The following is a 20,786-nucleotide window of genomic DNA, read 5'->3' on the forward strand; positions in this document are numbered from 1 at the left end:
TGGCGATTTATTCAAATCAATCAGGATAATTATAGAGAAATCCTGAAGGGTTAAGGATTTACAAGCAATTACACACAGGTGTGATTGAAGTTTAACATAAACAATGAACAGATGTAAAGCCCCTCCTTCAGTGGATATACTTCTAGGAGACCCACCCCAAGGTGGTACTCCATCTAGGTACTTCAGAACTCTGTATTTATTCTAGATTATCTGCCCAGGGCTGGGATTCCATCTAGGGTCATATTGTGTTCTCCTTTCCTTTCCTGGTAATCCTTTAAACAATCAGATTGAATTTATTTCATAAAAATATTTCTAGTCATTTTATATAAAAACATTAAGAGATACAGACTTTATCCATACCCTATGTTAAGCTTAAAATAGTCTCTCTAGACTCACGGTAAAGGTTGGCTTTTCTGGGGACATTTAGCTCTATTTCCCAGACTACAGACTATAGTCCACAGGCCAGTTTCGTTTCTCCTAACCCCAATAGGGTTCTTTTTAGTTATCTCTTTTCCGGTTATGACAAGTTCTCCATGAACATGCTCTTAACTTATTATACTTCTTATGACCCTTAGGCAGCCTGATGTCAAAGCCGAGTTAGTTTATGACTAGCCCTGGGTCTATCCAAGTCCCTCAATGGGACCTACCTTTTGTGTAAGAAACTAAGGTCAAGTTAAGGGCAATTGAGGCTTAAGTCAAGTAAATATGATGAATGCCTAGGAGGCAACATATTTCAGAGTCAATTAACTCCCATATTACAAAGCATAGAATTAACTGTCTTCCTGTGTCTATAAAAAAAAGGACATTGCTCTAAAGTAAAAATATGAAAAGGGCATGAAGAAAAGAGAAAAGTGCATGTTACTTATGTATACAAAATCCAGAACCATCAGCAGGTTTGACTTTACAAGTCACCATGTCTTATTTGGAGATATTTATGACTAAGATAGGGGAAAAGGAACACAAATGAGAGCGTAAAGATAAAGGGGATTGTGAGTTTCCAGATGAAATTGGGTGTATCCCCAGGAACACTAGAATAAGTATACTTTAATTACACTCCAGGGCCCTGCTGGAGGAAAAAGGACTACCCAATAAGCCTAAGAAGCTTGGAACTACGGTCCAACAGGTAATATAACTACAAATGTAATATAAATGAGGGGACATAGGAATTAGCTAAGAAATTAGAAATTGCTGCAGCTGATTCTTTGTTCATGAACCACTTTAGGTACCATGGGAGAACACTCTATGTTCTTTCCTAGTGGAATTCAGAGCTCTTTCTAGGGATGTGGCTGGTGCACTATGGTCCAGATTTACTATTTCACTGGTTTCTTGTGTATTCAGAATGTTTGTGCAAGGGGTTCAGAAAGCTAGAATTCCTTCTTTTAAATGGGAGGCTTAAGGGGCTGGAGCGATAGCACAGTGGGTAGGGCGTTTGCCTTGCATGTGGCCGACCCGGATTCGATTCCCAGCATCCCATATGGTCCCCTGAGCACCGCCAGGAGTAACTCCTGAGTACAGAGCCAGGAGTAACCCCTGTGCATCGCCAGGTGTGACCCAAAAAGCAAAAAAAAGGGGGGGCGGTTTTATGTCTATTAAGTCTATTCAGAAGCACTGGGGCTGTGGTGGATTTTTGACAGAGATCATGTTTATAACACAAAACAACCCTTTTTCATTGAGTTTGTGAAATAATCATATGTCTCTGTTGCAAAATTGATTTGTGCTACATGTGAATGATTTAAATATATTTAGATTATGACAAGCACTAATTCTATTACAAAAACCCCACCATTTAATTTTAATGATTGTTCTTCTGCTCTTCCTTCTAACTCAGAATTTCCAGGCATCAGGCATGGTAATCTAGTGCAAAGTGGAATCAAAACACGTAGCATCTGTCAATAGGTGCTACAGACAAAAATTAAATAGATAAATTATTTTGAAAATTTTGGTAAACAAGTCTATATAGAAGATTCTAGGCCTGGCAGGTGGGCCGAGCACCCACCCCATGGAGCCCCCTGCTCCATAGAAGATTGTCACTATCACTGTCACTGTCCTCCCATTGTTCATCGATTTGCTCGAGCGGGCCCAGTAACATTGTGAAACTTGTTACTGTGTTTGGCATATTGAATGCGTCATGGGTAGTTTGCCAGGCTTTGCCGTGCGGGTGAGATACTCGTGGTAGCTTGCCGGGCTTTCCAAGAGGGACAGAGCAATTGAACCCTGATCTGTCGGGACAGCCGAGTGCAAGGCAAACGCCCTACCTGCTGTGCTCTTGCTTCAGCCCCATAGAAGATTAACATGCGAATATGTTTCGTAATTTTCTAACAATGTATTAGTTGAGAGAATTGTGATCTCTAATCATTTGTATACATTTAATATTAAAAATTTCTTTAAATAAGAGCATTGGGATTTATAGCAATTAGAAATATTTTTAAAGTTGAAAAAGAAATTAAAAATTAAGAGAAGGGATGAAAGAAATATAAGAAAAATAAAATAAAGCTATCATTGGTAAAATAATATATTTCCAAATGAAGTATAGATTAAATAGGAAGGATGAGAGAAAATTAGTAAAAGGGGGCACTGTATCACTGTCCTCCCATTGTTCATCGATTTGCTCAAGTGGGCACCAGTAACATCTCACAACAAATTGTGAAACTTGTTGTTACTGTTTTTGGCATATTGAATATGTCATGAGTATCTTGCCAGGCTTTGCCATGTGGGTGAGATGCTCTCAGTTGCTTGCAAGGGTCTCCAACAGGGGCAGAGGAATCGAACCCGGGTCGGCCACATGCAAGGCAAAAGCCTTACCTGCTTGCTATAAAAGTAAGCTGTCACTGATGAAGGAATATAATTCTTAATGATGTATATATTAAAATTCCTAATGTATAGAATAAAATTCTTAAGGATGTATAGATTAACAAACGGATTAGTGAATAGACTGTAAAAATGCAAACTAAATAGCCCTTAATAGCCCTTAAATTTTCATGTTCTTAGTTAATTCTTCAGTTTTAGATTCAAAATCAGCAGGAATGGGGTGTTCTGGATACTAGCCTAATCCTGCTGATGTTTTTCTTGCATCTGGATTTGTCTCTTTATTTGGAACAAGAACAAGCAAACAAACCACTTTATCTCTGTTCCCTGAGTATCCTAATTTGGCTTTCAGTACAAAGGGTTAAGAAAAATGCCAACACCGATCTTTTTTCCTCTGCTTAAATTGCAGATGCTACAGTCTCAGTATGAAATTATCTCCATGGTTCCTAACCAGTATGTCACCAAGCAGCAACCAAAGCAATGTGGAAAACTGGTAGGTACAAAATCAAATGGTTTCTGGTCTCTGCTTTTATTTGTACAAGCATCTTACAGAAAGAAGCAACTACATAGTATATTGTAACATCAGGTACAAGAGGGTAATTTATTTCAGGTCCAGACTTCTGTTTCCTAAGTGTAGATCCTTTTGGTTTGTTGAAGACCCGTATTGTAGCGTTGAAACTTGATTTCTTCTGTTCATTTTTAAATCCATGTGACTGCTTTAAAAGCTAGTGTAGTTGAACGAGCAACCTGCACAGTGAGTGGGAGACATATGTTCCATCCCTGGCTGGAAAGTGAGTAACTGTATTCTGAAACACATCACATTTTCTCACTGAATACTGCATCCTCACTGATGAAATATACAGGATGGTATTTCATGATAGCAAACCTTGAAATTCTAGCCATGGTAGTCTAATTAGGCTCATATCCGTCATTTATGCGTTGTTGTATGTGAAGTTTCCAGGCTCATTGTGAACATAATATTTGTCAAGGCAGAGAATTGGGATTTGTATTTCACTGGAAGAATTGTAACAAAAGCACAAGTGATGTCACTGGAAATAATAAGGTTAAATACAAGAGGGTAAAATGTCTTTCATAGTTCTTCCTGAGTTAAATAGTTTTCTATAATCTTCCAGTTAGCCTCTTCTCATTGCTCATCTTGGGATAAACCGTTTTCTAGACCATCACTCTTTAAAAACAACAAAAGGAAAAATTTTCATTGTGCCATTACCTATGGGAAAGAGCATTCAGCCTTTTTGAACAAAATTGTACTACTTAGGAAGAAAACAGAGGTGAATAGAAACTAAATCACTAATCAAGCTTTCTATCCCAATAATCCTTTCACTTTTATATGTTTCATAATGTTTGGATTGTGTGTTTGTCTAATATTCTGACAAAAATATTGACAAAATAAGATTCTGGAACATCTCTAGGGATCACTTCTGAATACAAATTACATTTTTAATTAACTGGCAAGTGCTAATTTTATGAATTATTAATTATTTAAAAGTCAGTGTTTCTAAAGTGTAGCACAGTGAGATGAGGTATAATTTGTTGTAAAAGAAGAAAATGCAAATATGAATTAAACACCTATTTGAGCTATTTTTCTTGGTGATAGAGAGATACTGCTAATTGGTCATTGTGAAGATGATCAGATGAAATATTAGAAATGAAATTCTGACTGAACTGTTTTCTGTACAAAGGAAGAAACGCAGACAGGGGGATTAACAACTTTTATGAGCACTGTTACTGTAAGGAAAGTGAAGACAAAAAGCAATAACAAAAGGGAGTAGAGTTAAGAGCACAGTGTTGCCTATTAGGATGAAAATAAGATAATGTGCTTGCACATTTATGAAAAGGATTCATTAGGAGAAGAGGGAGCAGATGATGAGAGGAAGAGAGGGCAGAATTCCAAGCACAGGTGTTAATGTCCTTTAGTTAAAGAGGGGGAATGACATTTAGTATACACTTGTTCCAAATGTGACTAGCTAATAAATGAGTCATTGAGAGATGTCACAATGAGATTAGGAAACAGTAGCATGTAAGTGTCTTTGTTTTCAATGTGTAGAGGCCATTCACAGATGAATGATCACCACATATTTTTAGTGTATTTTATTCCTGCAGAAATTTAGCTCCATAGTAAAAATATATTACTGAATATGCCTGTACAAAATTATACTGCATTATGCATTTATATGAATATTTTAGGCTTTGTCAATGCTGATTTTGTTATTTATTTAATAAAGGAATCATTAAAATAAAAAGTTTGACGAGGTTCATTTAAAGAGAAGGTTAAGAGGAAGCATTACTGTGGTTTATGAGATGACTGGTGGGTGTTTTAGTAGAATTATAGTCTATAGAATCATCATATAGTATATTAATTGTTTGCTGCTACATAAACAAATTTAAAATTAAAAATGTAAATATGTTATGTTGTGGTCTTTGTGGGTCAAGATTCTAGATAAGGGTTTCCTGTTTCCTTTGCTCCAGGTCTCACCAAATGGAAATATAGGTGTCAAGTGGAACTGAGATTCTCACCTGTGGTTCAGAATCCTTTTGTAAGTATTGCTTGTGTGTATAAACCATTCCTTTAAAGCTGTATGACTGATATCAAGTTTTTTTGACTGTGGTCCACTAGCGACTCCTCTCAGCACCTAGTAGCAACAGAATTCTATTGCCCATGGTGCTAATATGTCATATCATGGCACAACTATTTATTTTAGATGGAAATAAAGGTGTCAGTTAAGACTAAGATCTCACCTGCGGTATACAATCCTCTTTGAAACAAAACTCATTTTCTTGAAGCTGTAGAGTCAATATTTCTATTTTCATGACAACTGTTAACTGGAAACTTCTCTTACCTTCTAGAAGCCATCACCATCCTATCATGGGCCTAATTCACTGTCACTGTCGCTGTCACTGTCCTCCCATTGTTCATCGATTTTCTCGAGTGGGCCCACTAACGTCTCCATTGGAGATTTTGTTGTTACTGTGTTTGGCATATTGAATATGTCACGGGTAGCTTGCCTGGCTTTGCCATGCCAGCGAGATACTCTTGGTAGCTTGCCAGGCTCTCCTAGCGGGACAGAGGAATCAAACTCAGGTCGGCCATGTTGGCTGCGTGCAAGGCAAATGCCCTACTCACTGTGCTATTTAGCAATCCAAAACATGACTATGTGCTTTTCCATAGGTCAGTGGGAAAACAGCTTTCTGTTGTTGACAGGTCTTCTTATTAAGCAGTCCTATTTGGAATAGATTTTCTCAAATGTCTCCTGATTATCAGTCAACCACATAAGTGATATTGTATATATTTCTGCGTTTCTTCAATATTCAAGTGTAGGGGACTGCATAGAAAGTAGGATGGGGCTCAAAGAACCCTGATTGGTACAGGCAATTATACCAAATTGGTGTCAACTCTCTTCACCAAACTTGTCTTACTAGCATTTTCTGACTCGAAAGGAAAATGAACATAGAATTTGGCAAAAACATTATATGGTGGGTAAGTCTCAGTTTTATGGGGAAAACTGTGTTGTCTAAAAATGGCCTCCTGTCCTGGAAAGAAGCTGCTGCTCTATTTTAAATACCATATACTCAGCCTTTCATTCACTTCTACTGCAATAAATATGCAATCCAATACTTCATTTTATGGACTATAAGCCGTTTTTATGTTAGCATTTTTTGTTTTAATTTATGATTTTACATGGCTGTGGTTCAGAAATTTAATGTTAGTACATTTATACAGTTAATACTCCATGTCTCTGGAAGGATTGATCAGATGCATTGGTGTGATAGTGAAAAGAATCAGAGATGAAGAAAATAGGGGATACCCAAAAGAGTAAATGAGAAATGAAGGCACTACACAAAAAGTCTGAGATCTATCCACTAGGTCAGTAGAAGATCATCTCAAACTAGAATGATGACTGTATCATGGGATAAAACATAGTTATTTTCTGGCATGGACTCATAGAAACTCAGTGAGAGTCCATCATTTCCATATCAAGCATCTGGCTAGAGCACGACCCCCAGAATAAAACCAAGCATCTTAAGACTGAATATACTTACCTCAAAATAGGCAAAATGCTTCCTACTATTAATAATAATAATACCCATGAAAGCATAGAATCACTTGAGAATCAAACAGATACTTGAACCCTCATGGCCCTGTTAATCAGAGCCAATGGTAAGAGTTTCACACAATTAGGGGCAACCTAGGTATTGCACTTAGCACTGTCCTCCTGTTGTTCATTGATTTTGCTTGAGCCGGCACCAGTAACATCTCTGTTGTGAGACTTGTTAACTTTTTTGGCGTATCGAGTATGCCACAGGAAGCTTGCCAGGCCCTGCCGTGTGGGTGAAATACTCTCGGTAGTTTGCAGAGCTCTCTGAGAGTGGCAGAGGAATCAAACCCAGGTTGGTCGTGTGCAAGGCAAACGATCTACCTGCTACGCTATTGCTCCAGCCCAAACTAGGTATTATGCAGTCATTATTAAAAATGCAAATAATGAATTTACAATTAAACAATGCATACTAGGACAATAAGCTCCTGAAACATATAATACTTTATTCTTTTTGTTTGGGGGCCACCCTTGGCTATGATTGGGGTTTACTTCTGACAGTTTTCTGAGTATAATAGATGGTGCTGGGTTGATCCAGACAAGGTAATAGTCTTATCTCCTGCATCTTCTCTCTGGACCAAAACATGTAAGACTTAAACAGTGAGTTCACTATTTCCTAATTGCTGTCTTTTCTTGTTATATCTGATGTTGAGTTTCTTTGTGTCTGTTGTGTCTTAATCACTTAACTTAATCACTTAACTTCCCGTTAGTCGTCGATTTGCTCGAGCGGGCGCCAGTAACGTCTCCATTTGTCCCTGTCGCGTGCTAGTGTAGCCCAATGGCATCTGTTCGCTCTGGGAACATGAAGAGCCTCAAACCGATCGTTCATGATCTTCACGAAGAAGTCTGGTAGGTGGACGGCCATGCGGTCTTTTGACATCCCGTGGAATCCAGTCGGTAACAACTCTAGTCCAGTGGTCGTCTTTAAATCTCATTACGTGACCAGCCCATCTGATTTTTGACACCTTGGCAAATGAGACAGCGTCCCTGATTCTTGATCGTTGTGTCTAGAAAATAAAAATACTGTATAATGGTGTGTAGCTGTGCATCTCTCCCTAACTTCAACATCACATCGGCTTCAATTTGATTATAGGGTGCTTGCATCACCAAATTCAACAAACACAACAAGTTAAACATTTATGTATAGCTGAAGCTGAAACAAAGTTTCAAATTAATTCATATAATTTGTACCGTGGTAAGAAACAGTTACATGTTTTATCACATATCAGATTTTAAATGATTAATATACTGAGAATGAAATTGTAAATTAGCAGATGATCCTATTTGACAAGCTGTAGTTGAACTGTAACTGTATGTTGGCTCCAAATGCAAAATTCTGGTGGAAGTTAACAAAGGCATACTGTGAATATCAACTAATTCTAGGAATTTATAATAAAATTAATGCATAGTATTTAACAATTATATATATAATTTACACTAAATACTTATATTTACTATTCCCCTTCGCATCCCATAAATAGAACTATGCACCAAAAATCTACTAGGTTTAGATAAAAAATTTGTAAATCTCCCAGAAAGACTTTAAATAAGACTTCAGCATTTTAGAAAACTACTTAACTGTTTGATTTCAACTTTCTCTTCTGCTAAATGAAGATCTTAGTCTGATTTTTTTCCTGACAATATTAGTTTAAGGAATAAATATATAAAACATGTAAATGTTCTTCAAAGAATTTTAATGAGCAGGAAATCCAGAGTATTTGTCCTCATAAAGATTAGGTGTCTGCATTCAGTGAGGATTTGTGCAGGGGTCATCTGGCACAAACAACCTAACTCCTTTTACTCTGCAATTAATGAGGTTCATCGAATTGAACTGCTGAGTTTGTGCCAATGTAGAAACCCAGGTTGTGTGTGTATCTAATCAACATGGCATTTTTTCATAGCTTAGCCTCAGGAACTTTTGAGACCAATTCAATAATATAACACAATGAGGGAGAAATGGCATATCCTAGCAAAGTATTCAATAAGTAAACTGTGATATAGTAGTTGTGCTGGGAGATGTGATTATCTGAGAGCATTTGAGAAAGAACTGAACTAACTCATCTTCTCAGAATTTAAAGAATTTAGTTGTTTCTTCAGAATCCTTGACATGAGAAAGATTTAATATTTAAATGATATGAGACAATATACAATTAAGCATTATCTTGCACAAGATAAATATATCTTCTCAACTCCAGTCTAAATATAAAAATCTCAGAGAATTAGGATTCAACACTTTTAGTGGTTAAGCTTGTCTCATTTAGAAGATAATTCTTTGCCTTTCTCTTGTAAAAGTTCTTTATCCTTTACAATGTTGCAAGTAGGCATTCATTCTTAGATGCACAATAATTCAGCCCATTCCTGATAGAGAAATAGTCAACATCGACCTGACTATATACTTCGTTTGGCTTTGTACCCCATATGTCCTGCATTTTGCTGTAATCTTTTTAACACCTATACTATGGGGCTACTTAATCTCAATGAAATATAGACACATGTATCCATGCCTCAAAGAGACTGCATTATCTCCTGGTAAGCACTGATTGATGAGGGAATTAAATGCCTGCGAATATGAATGAGATAATTTCCCTCCCGTTGATCATCGATTTGCTGGAGCGGGCCCAGTAACGTCTCCATTGGAGACTTTGTTGTTACTGTGTCTGGCATATCGAATACTCTCGGTAGCTTGCCGGGCTCTCCGAGAGGGGCAGAGGAATCGAACTTGGGTCGGCCATGTTGGCCGCTTGTAAGGCGAACGCCCTACCCGCTGTGCTATCGCTCCAGCCCGAATGAGATAATGAATGACGTAAAAAGAACTTCGTACTGATTTTCTGTGGCCCATTTTAACAGTTACACACACACACACACACACACACACGCACACGAACTTGGAATGAATTCCTGAATTGTTGTTGGAGCCTCATTCTGTCAAAAGCAAGAAATGCTCATATTTTAATAAGTGAAACTATTGGCCATCTATGGTTTTATGAATTATCATTTTTTGATATTTTTAAAAACTGATATCCTCTATTCTAAATAAAGATTCCTCCACAGTCACCCGCCTGTCCCCCAAATATACACCATGTCTGGTATAATTTTCTACTTTTTTTTTTTCAGCTTATTTGGAGCTAAGAGTCTAGTCATTGCATTAACATGCTGGTAGCTGATTGCACTTCAGGCTTTCTCCTCTAATGATTTCAGGTAATATAGAGGTAGAAGAGAATATGATTAATGACAGAGAATCATTTCAACACTTCAGAGTTTATTAATCAAGTGTTTGATACACTGGGGCTCTACCTGGAATGCCAAATTGCAGGTGCTCCTGTGCCATTTCTAAATGAATCTTAACACATGTAAATCCACTGTACGTGAAGATGTAATTATGAAATGATGATGGAATGACTCAGGGCCAATTTGAGGTCTGCTCATTGGTTGTTGGAGTTTATTTCTGATTCACTTAGACTTCAGTCACCACTGGGGCACAAGGAAAAAAACTCTAACATGTGCAAGCCCCTGTAAAGTTTCTCATTTTGTTTGTGTTTTCCCCTTTAACCTATGTCTTGGGGGAATTCTGGCACTCAAACTTGATGCAAAAGAAGCAGAAAGGATAATTGAAAAGAAGTCAAAAGGGTATGAATATGATTAAATGGTTTGCCTTCTTGCTGATAGACCTGATCTGGCCTTGCTCTTCTCCGGAAGAAAAAGTTATAAATCAGTCTCATCATTCATGCCCAAAAGACTCCCTTGAAAAAAGGCCTTCCCAGGGGAATTCCCCATCTGTCTTCCAAACCAACCTATTTTTAGTCTATTCCATTTTGTGATGATCAGGGTAGATAAGCTCAAATCCCTGGCCATTTCACGGAAGAGAAAAGCAATTTTAAATTTCTGTTGATTTTCCCAGTTGTAGGAAGTAAAAATATCACAAAGTCCAAGTGTTCGTGAGTCTTCCCTCATCTGACCCTGGAGCCATGGCCAGTTTTACTTTAAGGAATCTCAGGTTAAAGAATGCTTAAAGCTCGAAGCAGAAAAGTCAAGTTCTGCTTTACCTTAATCCAATATATTTGCTAGATTTCTGAAGTCACCAGAACTGATTTTCTCTCTTTTGTTTGAAGAGATACAGGGATGACATCAAATTTCTCTGCAATATTTTGTTATCTGAAAATATAAAATTAAATTTCTGAACTATGCATGTGGTTTCTAACCAACTGTCCTATTCTAAAACCTTTGCAGAAATATGGTTTTCAGGATGAAAGACCTTGATGCCTTAATTATCATACTTTTTTATTCAAAATTTTATTTCACATCACCATGAAATACTAGCATCTATATATATTAGCGCCTATACTAGCATCTATAACATTAGCATCTATACCTATTAGCATCTGTTAGCATCAGATTTAGATATTATTTCAGCAACATGCAATATTAGGCATATCAGCATCTTTGCTAAACTAGTTAATCACAATGCTTGTCTTTTTGAGATAGTACAGCTGGTAGGGGCTTGCCTTGCATACTACCAGTGGGGGTTCTGATCTGAAATCCCACATGGTCCCCAAGCACTTGCCAGGACTGATTCCTGAGTCCAGAGCCAAAAGTAACCTCTGAGTATTGCGAGTGTGGCCCAAACCCTCCCAGAAATGCTTGCCACCATGATATGTCTGGCCTTCTGGCCTATTCAGTAATAGAAGACATTCTGCAGAACTTTGGGATATGGTGTGACTGGTTCTGACTGATTGAATTCCATATGCTGCTTGAGAGTGTCCGAATGGGTGGCAGATTGACAAGGCAGAGAATATATAATTGACATCAGCCATTTAGTCACAATTTTATGGTTTTTTTTGTGGAGTAAGGGTGTCCACCTAAACGGTGCTCAGAATCCCTGTGTGTCCCTCTGTGTTTCTTGGCCCACTGGACTAGAATTCCTTTGCAAAGGCCAGAGACTGACTTTAGTGACTGGGAATAGTGATCAGGGACTTGCAGGGCTGAATCCGGCAGTGCCTGGGGAACTGTGTGGAGACCAAACAGGTGACCGCTATATTCCAGGCATGGGCCTCAATGGAATGGGAAGAGAGAGTATAAAGGGAAACTGCAATGTGTTTCTACATACAGTGCACCATCAAGGGTGGCCTCACTTGAGTGAGACTGTACCCTACCTGGAGACCAAGGACAGAGTTTCAACCCAGTTGTCCATTTCAACCAGAGCGTTACTAAGACGGGAGTAACCAAAATACTGGGCAGTCCTTGCAATGAATTATCAGCAAAAGGTAAAGGTAAAGGTAAAGGCCCTCCCGTTGATCGTCGATTTGCTCGAGCGGGCCCAGTAACGTCTCCATTGGAGACTTTTGTTGTTACTGTGTCTGGCATATCGAATACTCTCGGTAGCTTGCCGGGCTCTCCGAGAGGGGCGGAGGAATCGAACTCGGGTTGGCCATGTTGGCCGCGTGTAAGGCGAACGCCCTACCCGCTGTGCTATCGCTCCAGCTGTCTACGGCCATACCACCCTGAACGCGCCCGAATTATCAGTAATTCTCCCAAATAATAATACTCCCAAGAGTAGGAGCGATAGCACGGTGTAGGGTGTTTGCCTTGCGCGTGGCCAGCCGGCTGAGCCAGGTTCTATTCCTCCACGAATTCCTCCGCCCCTCTCGGAGAGCCCAGCAAGCTACCGAGGGTATCTCGCCTGCACAGCAAAGCCTGGCAAGCTATCCGTGATGTATTCGATATGTCAAACACAGTAACAATGAGCCTCACAATGGAGACGTTACTGGGCCCACTGGAGAAAATCAATGAACGGGAGGACAGTGCTATCTATCTGACAGTGATATCAGACAAGATGATCTGCTTTCCTCGTCCTGAACCTGCCCTTCCTCAGTATATCATACAGATTTCAAGATTCCCTTCACAAGGAAAAATAGGAAGATTCCCTTCACATGGAAGCAAGATTCCATGAGATCGCAGATAGCAAGATTCCCTTCACATGGAAATTCAGTGAAGCTTAGCCTCTATACCTCTGCCTCTGGAGCTCAGGGGCTGTGTTTCTTTTTTTGGTTGGCTCTGTGTTGTTAATGCCTCCCGAATTCATTTGGGTTGCCTGTAGGAGGTGATAACAAGGAAGGTGTGCAACATCTGCCTGGGTTTCCCTGATGAACGGCATGAACAGCTGTTACAGGAATTTGGCAAGAATCACGTTTGGAAGAAAAAATGCTGTGAATAGTCTCCTATAGCTCCTCAGAGACTGTGCAAGGGTGGGTGGGAATTTGTGATTTTATGGCAAAATTATCCAATTTGAGAATCATTCAATCTTGTGATTAATTTTATTTTTTGTTTTTTTGCTGCCTCCCTCATGTCACTTACATTTAATCTCTTCACCTAACACACTGCCGGGGCTGGGAAATAAAATCCAGAGAGCCAATATGTGCTCAATTATGTGCTTCATTTATCTAATAAGAATATTGAGTAGAAGGAACCACAAACGTGTGATGTACACTTAGGCTACTTTCACAAAAAGCAGCCTCCCATAGATAAAAACCATGAAATTCACTTTTATAGAAATTTAACTCCATAGATGTCTTCAGTAGAAGATATTGGCTTTTACAATGTGCAAATTTCTTAAAATATTTTCTCTTAAAATATTTTTTAGAGAAAACCACGTTTCTTGGTCATTGCCAAGAGACCATTAGCCCTTGTTCTCTTGTCCAGGCTACTTTTCTCCTCCTTTTTGTTTCTTTTATTAATAAAACCACATAGCCCTTATGTCCTGATCATTTTTGTTTCTTTCTTTTTCCTTCCTCTTTCTTTAGAATTACAGTTGTTTTACAGTTGTTTTAGAGTTTGGGTCCTCTCTCTCTCTCTCTCTCTCTCTCTCTCTCTCTCTCTCTCTCTCTCTCTCTCTCTCAGCATGCGCTTGGAGTGGGGATGGGGGGCTGGACAGTGGTGGTTATTTATTTATTTATTTCTGTTTGCTTTTTGACTTTGCAGTCACACCTGGTGGTGCTCAGGGTTTACTCTTGACTCTGCATTCAGGCCTCACTCCTGGTGGTGCTCAGGGAACATTATGACATGAACCCAGGTTGGCCATGTGCAGGGCAAGTACAGTGCTTGTTGTACTATGAATCCAGCCAGTCTTCTTAGGACATTTTATTCTTTTCATCACTCTAGCTTCAAACTGTGGTCATGGATAAGACTGTAAAAGCATCTAGCTTTTGGGTTGGACACACCAGGTTGAAATCAGAGGTATCCAAAGAGCCAAAAGTCTGTGCTCCTGAGTCTCTGTTCACTTCCACCACAGTTCCTATATACCAGGTTTCTGAGAGCAGGTTAAACATCATTCAAACGTCACTCATGTGGCTTGTGGAAAGTCTTTTATTTATCAACGGTAACAATGTTATTTTCCCCTCAATTTAGGCTTACATTCCACCCAGGGCCCAAGTGCTAGCAGTATAAGCTGACATTGATATAAAGCAATCAAAACTATGTAAATCACAAAAGTCCCTATTTTGTGAAGGTTAGCAGTGACATCGCACATGCTCAAATGAGTGAGAAAGTAACCTTGACTGGGAGTCACTCCCCCAGATTATTATTTTGAAACTAGCAGTAGATTTTCTAGTATGTACTACAGCAGTCATTGTGGAACCATGATTTCACATGAAGAAGGAATGTCCAGGGACCATCACAGATAGAGAGCACTATTCCTAAAGAACACACCTATGCTATCTCTTAACGACACTCTCAGTCTCACAAACAGCCTATAGAAAAGAACTTTGTATTTGGGGGTGTCCTGCCAGGTACTAGAACCTGGTGCATTAAAAGATAAGCAGAATAACCTTAAACTTTGTAACCATTTCTTTGATCAGAAGTTCATATGAATTGGGCAGTATCCAGTCTTTTGGCAAGAAAGAGATTCCGAGGACTCTCTCTACAAGATTAAAGACACTCCAAGGCCAAAGGGAGGAGAAACAAGAAAACTCTTCTAGGTAGACAAGAAGGTTGGTTTCTGCATAGTTACTCTCTTACAGGACTTTCAAAAGTGTATAGGGCAGATTTCTTCTTTATTTCTTTTTTTTTCTTTTTAAATTATTGTTATAGCATTGCAAAGTTATCCATGATTTATTTTCAGTCAAACAGTGTTCTAATATTCATCCCTCCTCCAGTGTATATTTCCCAGCACCAGTATCTCCAGGATCCCTCACATTACCCCAAACCCCTTGCCTGCTTCTTTGGCAGGTGCTTTTCTTCACTACCTCTGTCTCTGTCTCTGTTTCTCTCTGTCTCTGTCTCTGTTTCTCTCTGTCTCTGTCTCTGTTTCTCTCTCTCTCTCTCTCTCTCTCTCTCTCTCTCTCTCTCTCTCTCTCTCTCTCACTCTCTGTCTCCCCCATCCTTTCTCCTATGGGCATTATAGTTTGCAATGTTGATTCTGAAAGGTTATCAAGAATATCCCTGACCTAATTTTTATTTTTTTTATTTTATAAAGTGGTTCACAATATTGGATTACATTTAATATACCGACACCAATCCCACCACCATTACACTTCCCCACCACCATATTTAGGGTGTTTTCATGCCGAACCTCAGTACCTTCCCCAAAGCAGAACTGAAATCACATAATATTTCCCTCTAAGGTTTGTTGCCTCCTACATTGAATCCCATCAAGTGTGGTGAGGTACTCTTGGACGATGGGGAGGGTGTGTCCCATGAAATGTTGTGCGACCGCAAATGCAGCCATATGGACCAAGGAAAGGTTCACTCGTGGGTGAGGCTCGGCCCGAGCATGAGATGGTAGCTGGTGACGAGATTATCTGGCATCAGCCAGGGGTGGCTTACGGGCATGACTGCTGAGTCCCAGAGATGGGGGACAGGGGGGCATGGAAGATCTCCACTCCTAGTACCATTGAATCCAGAGTTTTTAGTCATAAAGTCCTGCATAACTGGGTTTTCTGGGAGGTTCACTTGTGGATGAGGCTTGGCCCAAGCATGTGGACCCTTACCTACTATTAATCCTCAGATTTTGTCCAGTGTGATCATTCCAAGTGATTATTGTCATACAGGTCTCTTCTCTATCTTACCCACCCTCAGCCACATGGATGCTTGTGTTTGGATCCATCCATTGACCAGTCTTCCTAATCCCTATTTATCCTGGCCATGGATATTCTTCTTCTACTATCATGGTCACAGTCCTCCCGTTGTTCATTGATTTGCTCAAGCGGGCCCAGAAATGTCTCCGTCATGAGACTTGTTGTTACTGTGTTTGGCATATCGAATACATCACAGGTAGCTTGCCAGGCTCTGTTGTGTGGGCGAGATACTCTCGGTAGCTTTCTGGGATCTCCAAGAGGGGCGGAGGAATCGAACTCGGGTCGGCCATATTGGCTGTGCACATGGCAAACGCCCTACCGCTGTGCTATCGCTCCAGCCCCTTCCTCTACTATATATAATTTTTATATACCACAGATAAATTCAGTCATTCTATATCTGTTCCTTACCTTATGAATCATTTCACTCAGTGTGATACTCTCCATGTCCATCCATTTATAGGAAAATTTCATTTTTTCCTGACAAATGCATAGTATCCCATTATGTAGATGTGTCATAGTTTTTTTCATCCATTCCTCTGTTCTTGGGCACTTTAGATATCAGGTAGATTTCTTAACTAGTACTAGTAAAGTGATCCCTGATGGACTGGTCTGATTCCACTTCTGGAAGAACTGTGATGAGTTCATCTTGTTTGGACATAACAAATTTAGCCTAGTGTCTTGTTTTTTTTTTTTTTGGGGGGGGGTGGCTGGACCGATAGCACAGTGGTAGGGTGTTTGTCTTGCATGCAGCTGGCCCAGCCAAACTGGGTTCGATTCCTCCGCACCTCTCGGAGAGCCTGGCAAGCTACCGAGAGTATTTCGCCCGCACGGTAAAGCCTGGCAAGCTACCCACGACATATTCAATATGCCAAACACAGTAATAACAAGTCTTACGATGGAGATGTTGCTGGGCCCGCTTGAGCAAATCGATGAACAATGGGAGGATCATGACTGTGACCATCTTGTTTTTAATAGTATTAGTTGCAGAGCCATGGTTTATAAAGGTGTGTACATTCCTAGGAAAAAGCTTGAGTAGTTTCTGAAGGAACCGAGGGAAATGAGAAGGATAACAGTTGTCAGAAATTTGAAAATCTTCAATTTTTTCTCTTTTAAACCGAAGTGAGGAATTTGAACAGATTGAAGCCAGATCAATTCTGTACTATTAATTCACACCAGGACTCTAAGTTAAGATGTGCACTGGAGAGAAGTAGGTGAGTCTGGATACATTTCTGCTCTTTCCGATATCCTCATCTGCCAAAGAAGATCGCAACTGACATCATCCTTAATTCCACTTTTAGGTACTCAGAATATTAATTTTGGTAAAAAGTTAGAAGAGCTTATGCTGGAAAAGCACCTTATGCTTATTATAATATATATGTAGTCTATATATACCAGCGTCATTGTGGTTGTGTCTATGTATATGTGTGTCTGTAAATATGTCTGTGTTTTTGTGTGTCTTTATACTGTCAGTTTGTGTGCGTGTGTGTGTCTGTGTGTATTTAGTCAGTGTTTATGTCTGTGTGGGATGGAGTGATAGCACAGTGGGTAGGGCATTTGCCTTGCACACGACCAACTTAGGTTCGATTCTTCCACTCCTCTCAAAGGGCCCAACACGTTACCAAGAGTATCCTGCCCACACGGCAGAGCCTAGCAAACTCCCCGTGGCATATTCGATATGCCAAAAATAGTACAAGTCTCACAATGGAGATGCTACTGGTGCCCACTTGAGCAAATCAATGAACGACAGGAATACAGTGCTAGAGTACAGTGCTTATGCCTGTGTATGCACATGTGTATGTGCACATGTGTATGACTGTGTATATGTCTTGTGTGTCTATGTGTGTGCATGTTGTGACTGTGGTGTAAGTTCATGTTCTGACTGTGTGGCATATGAATGTGCCTGTGTATATGTCAATGTGTGTCTGTATCTCTGTGTGTGATTATGTGTGTCTTGGTATATGCCTGTGTGTGTATCTGTGTTTGCATTGGGTGTGTCTGTGTATATATTGTATGTCTAAGTGTGTGGCTGTGTATGTCTCTGTGTTCTTCTGTATGCACACATGCCTGTGTCTCTGTATCTGTATCACCGTGTCTGTCAATCTCTCTGTCAATATGTGTGCACATATTGTATATATGTCTGTGTGTGCAAATGTGTCTGTGCGCATATGTGCAGCTGTTTATATGTCAGTGTGTGTCTATGTCTCTTTGTGTCTATGTATCTATGTTGTGATTCTGTAAATGTCTATGTTGTCACTGTATTGCATGTGTGTCTGTGTATATGTGTCTATGTGAGTCTGTGTGAATCTCTTTGAGTGATTATTTGTCTCTTGTTATGTGCCTGTGTGTATCTGTGTGTGTGTGCTTTGGGTATCTTTGTGTACATATATTTGCATGTCTGTCTATATGTCTGTGTGTCTGTGTATATGCCTGTGTGGATCTGTGTACACAAGCACATACATAGACATACATACACAAACACACAAGTACACATAGAACTATACACAAATATAGACAGATACAGAGACATGCAAATATATACACACAGAAACACCCAGTGCACACACAGATACATACACAGTCATATGTGAAGACACACACATATACATACTCACAACATGTGCACACAGACAGAAGCAGACATATACACATACACACAGACATATATATAATCATATACAGACAAATATGCAAACAGACATATACAGACACATGCGTACACAGACACAAACATATTCACATACACACATATATCCACACACTGAAACAGAGACACAGACACAAAGACACACAAAGCCATGTACACAGATAACCACATATATGCACACACATAAGCATACATATACACAGATATACACAGTCACACCGCTACATATAGACATTTATGTAGACATAGATACAGACTCGCAGACACACCCACATGTAACACCATCAAAACACAAACTTATACACATTCACAACATTCACACACATAAAAATTGACATATACACAGACAAACATAGACACATACACAACCATACACACATATGCGCAGATACATACAGAGGCATATACAGACAAACTTATACACAGACATAGATACACACACAAAAAAACCACAGCTGCACACAACGTATACAGACACACAAATACACAGAATTATATACAGATTCCTACACTTACACACAAAAAGACATACAGACACACAGATATATAAACAAACACAAAAATATGCAAACAAACACAACAGACATATACAGACAAAGATGCAGACACAGAACAGACACACACAGATTCAGACACACACAGACATATATCTCTGCACACAAACTGACAGAGACACACAGACACAAACACACACATTGTTGTGTATATGTATGTATATATACACATACATGTGAAAATCAGAGAGCAGCCTACTTTCTGTGTATATATATATACACATAACAATGTATATATATATATTTTTTTATATATGTGTGTGTGTGTGTATTGCCGCTTTCCACACACTCAGGCTGAGTCCACAAATGAGTGAACATATTCCTGGACCGTGCAGCCGCTTTTGCAACTGCGCAACACATCATAAGATACTCCCTGCTAATTTTCCATAATTAGCACACCATATTTGATGGGGTTCAGACAGTAGGCAACAAATCATAGAGGGAAATATATATATATATATATATATATATATATATATATATATTATCTCAGAGATCCCGGCAAGCTACTGAGTGTATCCCACTCATATGGCAGAGACTGGCAAGCTACCCATGGCATAGTCTACATACCAAAAACAGTAACAATGACAGTCCTCATTCCCCTGACCCTAAAAGAGACCCCAATACACCATCTGCCTACACTAGCACGTAACAGGGATGAATAAAGATGTTACTGGCACCCGCTCAAGCAAACTGATGAACAATGGGATGACAGTGATACAAATATATATATATATATATTACTGTATCAACTCAAAACTAATATATATATATTTATAGCTTTGAGTTGAAATTTCTTAATTTTTTCCACTGAAATTTCTTGTTTCTTAAAAACATCCATTTGCATCCTTCTAAGATCCTAAAGGTTCCAATGTTATTATTATAAGTGGCCCATACTTGAACTGTTCTCTCAGTTATTGGATGGTACTGAGCATCAGAACCCAATGGACAGACTACGGGAGCACAAATGTTCATGAATGTGTCAAAAGAATAATTTTTAAACAAATAAAAATTATAATGTATTTTAAGGGAAAATTAAAGCTTTTAAATTTGATGTGTTTAAAAGCTGAAAGGAGCTGTTTCGATGGTATGGTTTTTAAATGGTATCTTTCATGGGCTTAGATTTTTTCTTCTCTTTTTTTCACTCGTTTCCTCCTTTCCTTCCTTCCTTCCTTCCTTCCTTCCTTCCTTCCTTCCTTCCTTCCTTCCTTCCTCTCCCCTTCCTTCTTTCCTCCCTCCCTCCCTCCCTCTCTCCCTCCCTCTCTCCCTCCCTCCCTCCCTCCCTCCCTCTTTCCCTTCTGCCTTTCTTCCTGCCTGCTTTCCTTCCTCCCTTCCTCCCTCCCTGGTTTTGTTGTAGTTACTTCCTTTTGAAAAAATGGTAAAAACAGTTTTAAAAACTTTCTAAACATTCAAATATAGCTTAATTCCTCAATGATAGCTACACAAGTTTCACTAGGAGAAGTTAATTTACTGTCTTTGTCATGGTCACTGGCTGCTGCAAAACCTTTAATAGCTGTGTATTGCCTAATTAATTAGGTTTAATTTCTTAATTAAAGAAACCAAAGGTCTTCATTATCTTTCGATTTTTTCATGGTCTTATCCT

Source organism: Sorex fumeus, unplaced genomic scaffold, assembly GCF_029834395.1.
Source record: "Sorex fumeus unplaced genomic scaffold, SorFum_2.1 ptg000033l, whole genome shotgun sequence".
NCBI lineage: Eukaryota > Metazoa > Chordata > Mammalia > Eulipotyphla > Soricidae > Sorex > Sorex fumeus.